This window comes from Lycium barbarum, chromosome 7 (assembly GCF_019175385.1).
Source record: "Lycium barbarum isolate Lr01 chromosome 7, ASM1917538v2, whole genome shotgun sequence".
In the NCBI taxonomy this organism is placed as follows: domain Eukaryota; kingdom Viridiplantae; phylum Streptophyta; class Magnoliopsida; order Solanales; family Solanaceae; genus Lycium; species Lycium barbarum.
Window position 1 is genome coordinate 14,688,534 of NC_083343.1, and position 7,202 is coordinate 14,695,735.

The following is a 7,202-nucleotide window of genomic DNA, read 5'->3' on the forward strand; positions in this document are numbered from 1 at the left end:
GTCATATAGGATTATCACTCCTAATTCACAGGTTATTCACTTATTCCACCGTGTGGAATATACTATCGGATAAAGAATTTTAATGTTATGATTAATCCGGGTAAGAATGGGCAATTCTAAAATAACCTTAGTTAGAATTTCTGTTAACTCCCTAGACAGTAGCTATAATATTTTGTACATCACATAGAATATGATTTAAGTTTAAAGACTAAAATCAATAACCCAATATCCTTTTTCTCTTTTCAAGTTCAAATGGTCTTTTCCTTTAAAAGAAGTAATTTTCAAAGGTGCTAAAATTTGAAAACAATGCATAAGCCAATACTCGCTTATCTTAATCAGATTTGCTTCTAACCTTGCCTCATAACGTGTTAAAAACAGTTTTGTCTACTTCGGTCATTTTTCTAACACAACTTTAGTCAATGCTTTATAATTCAAAATATCTAATTATAAGTTATTCTTTTACCGTAAGATTTCATACTTATACTTAACATTAGCCTTTTTAATTAATTTTAAGTCCGGTTGGTTAACCATTATTAATGGATCTTAAAGGATGCCTAATACCTTCCCTCTAGATTAATTGAACCCTTACTTAGAATCTTAAGTTTCGTAGATATTAAAAAAACAGAGTTAACTTTAAAAATAACTTTAATGAACTTTAGGTGTCCTAATTCACCGTAAATAATTAGGTGGCGACTCTTGTACTTTAATTAACCCCGGAATTACCGGGATGTTGTAAACTATTTTGACTTCGGTTAAAATAGGGTGTAACAGTTCCAGCTCTACAGTTGAGGTAGGTTACTGTCTACTTGAATTAGACTTTGATTAGTTGATTGTATGTGTTGTGAAATTGATAGGAGAAAACATGTCTAGTCTTCAAACATGATTGTGTGTGGTTGAACTTCCTATATGTTTTTGTTTGAGTGATTATCTGGGCTTCGTACCACTATTCATTGTGTTGGGACTTACAGGTTGATGGTGTTGTGATAAGAAGTTAATATGATCTTCTTGATGGAATTGAGATACGAATGATGATTTGATTATTGAAAATAATGTGACACTAGATATATATATATATATATATATATATATATATATATATATATATATATATATATATATATATATATATATATATATATATATATATATATATGAAAAGGCTCATTTGACCGGGGGTGAGGATGAGGCCTAGATATGAACTGGCACATTTGACCGGGGGTGAGGATGTGGCCTAGTTTTGAGCTTGGGTTTGAGGAGTGAGTCCGGAATGAGTGGTACATGGAAACCATGGGTCTCCTGCAGGTCATGACTGCTGAGCAGTGACATCAGTTAGCATGTGTGTACAACGTGTATATGGCTATTGTTGATAGACTTATTTTCGTTGCTTGCTTCCGTTGATTTGACTCTTGCTATCGGTGGGTGACTTGATCGTTAATATCCTTGGTTGACTTGTTGTTGGGTTATTGATTCTGTGTTGTTGACTGGCTTGTCTATTTTATTGATTTTATGATGTATGCATGATACTAATCTTAGTCGGCCTATGATATCTACCGGTACATAATGTTTGTACTGATACTACCTTGCTGCATTCTTTTGAGTGTAGATTGTGATCCAGAGACGGCTACCCGACCTCATATCTAGCGTTGAGGCCATTTGCTGACAGATTTAGGGTGAGCTTCTTTCCATGTCAGGCCTCTCGAACATCTTCCTTTATGATGTCTATTACTATTCCGGACATTGTTGGTTATTTATTTAGCCAAATTACATTCCTTAGACATGTTTTGGATTAGAGTCCTTATACGGTGACTTTCGGATTTTGGGGTTGTAATAGTTAGGATTTCTGTAATTACTTCATTATTTTATGGCATGATTTAATTTGATTTATCTTGTGCTTGAATGGTTAATAACTGATTGAAATGATTAATATAAAAAAATGGACTTTAATGAATAAATGACTTATGTGTTGGTTCGCCCACTAGGAGTTAGTGTGGGCGCCAGTCATGGCGGGTTGGGTCGTGACGTGAAGTACGATAAGCATTTGCTAATATAATCCTTGGTTTTAAAGTTAAAATGAAAAGAGGGTCAACAACAACTTTAATTATGATATTTTAATGATTTTGTGATTTGAAGTAATGTAATAAATTTTCGTATTTTATGGCATTATGGTTGTTGGATCTTAATTTTAAAACCAAGGATTATATTAAAATGTTTATCCTACTTCAATTCGGAAAAAAAATAAGAAATAAAAATATTTTCTATTTTATTAGGAACAAAATTTATGGTTATCTAAATTAAAATTAATGATGGATTACTATGAGCATATACATATGACCTATATTGTCAGTTAAAAAAAGTCCATGTGATTGTTCTAATTTAATTGATAAAAATTGATTAAGAATAAAAAAAGATTAGTTCCCACTTTTTTTTTATTAGTTAAAGGGATTTTAAAGGAAAAGAAACAAGAAAAGCGTTCTTTAAAAATAATATTTTTATTAGGAAAAGAATGTGTTTTAAAAAAAAAAAATTTTAGGAAAAGGACATTTTTGACCATATTACAAAACAATGGGGGCTTATTTTAACCAAACTATTAACAACAATGTCATTTTGGACCAAACCATTAGCAACAAGGGCATTTTTGGACCAAACTTGTAACGACCCGTCGTTATTGCGTTTTTACCGTTTTTGCCCCGTTGACTCGTCCCCTAGCCTTGTTAGTACTATTTTGACCTGCGGGGACCGGTGGCACAGTTCCCTAGGCATCGTTTTGGATTTTGGAATGACTTTTAAAAATTTGGCCTTAAAGCGAAAATCATTTGACTCGAAGTTGACCTTTGGGTAAACGTGCCCGTAATTGAATTCCTACAGTTCCATTAGGTCCGGAGGGTGATTTATGACTTATAGCCTGTTTGGCCAAACTTCTAAAAACAACTTATTTTAAAAAAGTATTTTTTTCAAAAGTACTTTTGGCTAAAAGCAGTTTGTGTTTGGCCAATTAATTTAAAAATTACTTTTGAAATCCATTAGTGTTTGATCAAGCTTTTTAAAAGTGCTTCTATGTGTATTTTTCTCAAAAGCCCTTTTCAAAAGAGTGCTTTTGGGCAAAAGCTATTTTTTTTAGCTTCTAAAAAACTGCTTCTGCTACTCCGCAAAAGCACTTATTTTCTCCCAAAAGCTTGGCCAAACACCTCACTTTTTTTTAAAATAAGCACTTATTGAAAAAATAAATACTTTTGGGGGGAAAATAAGCTTGGCCAAACAGGCTATTAGTGGTGTCATTGGTTTGGTTCCCGAAGGGGTCGGGTGTGATTTGGGTCATTAGTTGAGAAATGGGTAAAGTTAGAATTGGAGTTGACCACGGTCAACATCGGGTCAAGATGAACCCGATTCGATGTTTTGAAAGTTGCAATAAGTTTGTATGACGATTTTGGACATTGTAACGACTAATCTTTCATTCCTAAAAATAATAATCAAGAAAGGAAAAACAGCAACAAAGAGTAATATTTGATTTCAAGAATTTGTGCGGGGGTTACAATCTTTATGAAATCTTAAATAAAAAGATGTAATCCTCTGATTCTTCTCCTCACGATACAACCGTCAATCAAGGGCTTTGTTTGTTCTTGAATGGATGGATTACTTGTTGTTGAGACTTCACTACGAATGTGGAGCCGAGCTTTAATCACAAACGTAGAGGTATGGAAACTTGCGGCTCACCACTTGGAGTGAAGACTTCTTAGTATACGGAAGACTTGGGCTGAGAGATTCTCTATGTGGTTTTTTTTCTTGGCTTTATGAAGACCCCTATTGATAGTTGTAGGGGAGAGTTAGGGTTTGTATATGATTGGTTGAACTATGTCATTGGAACACTTGGCGACATTTGATTGGTTCTTCTATTGACTTGACATGTTATGTCACTTAAGCATGTGGCACGATTTTATTGGTCCTCGACTTGACTTGGCGTGCCACATCATTCGATACGTGGCATGGATCTTGGGCTAATAGAGCGGGCTCATCATGTGAAGTCCGACAAGATGGACTAGCCCAATTGAATTGGTCTTTCAATTAAATCCGGGCATGTTAGGCTTAAGCAATAAATCCGATTATGTTAGCCCATAATATTTGTTTGGACCAATACATCTCGAATTTAGAATATGATCCAAATTAATTTGTGGATTTAAGTCCGACTAGATTTCAGCGTCTACAAATGCCCCCTGCTTCAAGGCTTGTTGAGGTGCATGCCTTGTCAAGCCAAGACTTGGAGCATTCATGTAGTAAACGTTTTTTATTTTTTTTATTTTTATTTTTTTACTCCATGTAGTTGATTTCCCGCAAAATATTTGAAATCTGATAAGAAATAATTGTGCTTAAGCTCTTTCATACATAAGTGCTCTCCATATTAGTTAAAAAAACAGTGGCTTTCCATACATAAGTATTTTCCATATGCAAACACTTTCAAATTAGGAGGAATCAATAGCTTTCCATACGTAAGTATTTTCCATGTACTAACACTTTCCATACGTACAGACTATATACTTAGGAAATATACAGCCCTTTGAGAATGGTATTATTAAATTTTGTAAGGAGGTGCTAGTACTGCACAGGTTACCCTCACATTCACGTGGAAAGTAGTCACTTTCCATTTATAAAATTTAACCACCACATATTCTCTTAAACTTTCCATAATTTGATTCCAATTAGAACAAGGATTTCTTTGTGTAGTCCATATAGGAACTAATTTTTTTTGGACCAGCTTTTGACATCTATAAATATCCCGCCTTCTCATGGTGGCCGGGCATCAATTTGTAGCATTGTCAAGCTGGTTCGAACTCATCGCTATCAGGTAGTTCTCTTCTTCCTTATGAATTTCGTCACTTTCTTCACAGCTCTGTACGCCTGTGGTAGAAAATTCGTATCTTGATGTAGAAACATCAAAATCATGATCCGTTTGATGTTTCAGAAACTAGACTCGTAGAGCTACGTCACACGTGGAAACCATGACCAGATTATTTCTATATTTTCTCATATATTGATCTAGAATCAGACTCTGAGTTCTGGTTCGCTGGTTTATTCACTACAACAAATTTCATTATCTGTCACGAATTATTTTGTCACTTAAAAGTCATATTTCATCACAAAAAATCTTTAGTGACAAAAAAATATTTGTCAACCTTTCGTCTCTAAAAGTGGGTAGCTAAAAGTATACAAAGAAAACTTAGTGTTTCGTCACTGAATAAAGTTATATTAACGACCAAATAAAATTTTGTCCCCAAATGTGTAGTATTTATGATGAACCTATTTGTCATGAATAGCGTAAAAGTTGTAGCTAAAAACATTGTAACGTTACTAAAAAGGTTGTTATTACTGACAAATCTAATTTGTCACTAAATATAATTTTAGTTTGTGATGACGCAAATTGTCTTTAAAGCTATGCATAATCTGTAGTTAAAAGAATGTGATTACGTCACTAAAAGGTATATGTTTTGTGTACAAAAGGAAATTTTCGTCTCTAAATAATTAAAGTAGTGACAAATTGGTTTGTCTAGGAAAGGCAACAATTTCATAGTTTTTTTTTTGACAAGACTAGTTCGTCACTATACGTTATCTTAATTAGTGACAATTTCAATTGTCATCAAATATTTAGTTAATTTTTAGTTAAAAATAGAATTATTTTATTAATATGAAGGCCATTTTGGGATAAATTAATTTTTTTATCTAATCAATTTGAGACTAATGAAAATGTAAAAATACAATTTACTTTCTATAAATAGATACTTTTGTGACCAAACGCGGTTGTCTTAAAATGTATAAATCTTCCAGGATAAAATTATTTTATAACAAATTGTATGTATTTAATGCTAAGTCTTTAAGTCTGTAAATAAAAGACATCACAAAAATCCATACAAAATCAACTACTAGTTACATCCATAATTATTATGAGATAACGTATGGGTCCAAACATTGAGTAAATAAAGTGAAATCACTCAATCATAAAAAGTCTAATTGAAATACATGAATAATGCTAAATTGAAAAAGACAAAGTATGTTGTTTCCTCATGTGCTAGTGCAACGTCCGTAACCTATAAACTTCACTCTTGAAACACTTTTTGCATCTTCATGTACCTGTGTGAAAAAAAATATATACTAATAACTTTAGTATATACTTTTTGTTATCGGGAGTTAAGCAAAATATATCTTCAAACTTTAATCATAAAACTAACATTAATTAGTGAAGCAAATAATAGAACGAGAAAGAAGTAATAAAATCTATACGAATCGGTAACATTTTAGTTGTCAAGATCGACGCTGTATTATTAAAAACATACCTCCTTATTAAAAGAACAATTGGCAAACCCTATGAAAGAATTGCTCATTGTACCCGAAAAAATATGCACCTCCTACAAAGAGACTAATAAAGTGACGACAGAGAGGAGTTTTTTTTTTTTTGGTCAAATGCTAGTGACCATCAGTTGGAGAAATAGAAATAAATTGATAGGAAGAAAAAAAAAATCAAAGAGCAGAAAATACACGTAGGGAGTTCTTCTTTCTTGGGAGGGTGTGTATTTGTATTTGAGTTGGACACTCATATTTATCTTAGTGGCCAGTTGTTAGCAGTTTACAGGGAGGGAATGGGTGAGACAAAATTGTGCACGAAAATATTGGAGGGAAAGTAGGAAAGTCAATTTTTGTTATTTTAATTTCCCTCCAATATTTTCATGTAAAATTCCCATACTTATGACTTCTTCACTTAAACGACTTCCCGTTAAATATAAAAGTTATATTCCTATCTTTGATTTTTGTATTATGAAAGATTTCAACACTTTTTACGTCACAAATTTTATTTGGACAAGACGTGAAGCACTTTGAAACTAATTTTGTATATAATCGATATTATGTGTGCACATGATCAGGCTTAATGTTAGGATAATTGTACATATTAAATATAAGCTCCCAAATATTTTCATATTTAAAATAGACTACTTACAAGTTTAATAATGCAATTAAAGTATTTCGGGTGTGAGTATACATTTACAAAATAATTGAATTTTTTTATTGAATATATATTAGAATGATTTTTTGAGTTCCGAAGTAGATATTAAAACATATAAAAATCTATGATGTAAAGCATTTTTCAAAATATTTCATTGAACATAAAATTAATTATGCATATATGTATTAATATCCAATTTTGACTCTGCGCACATTTA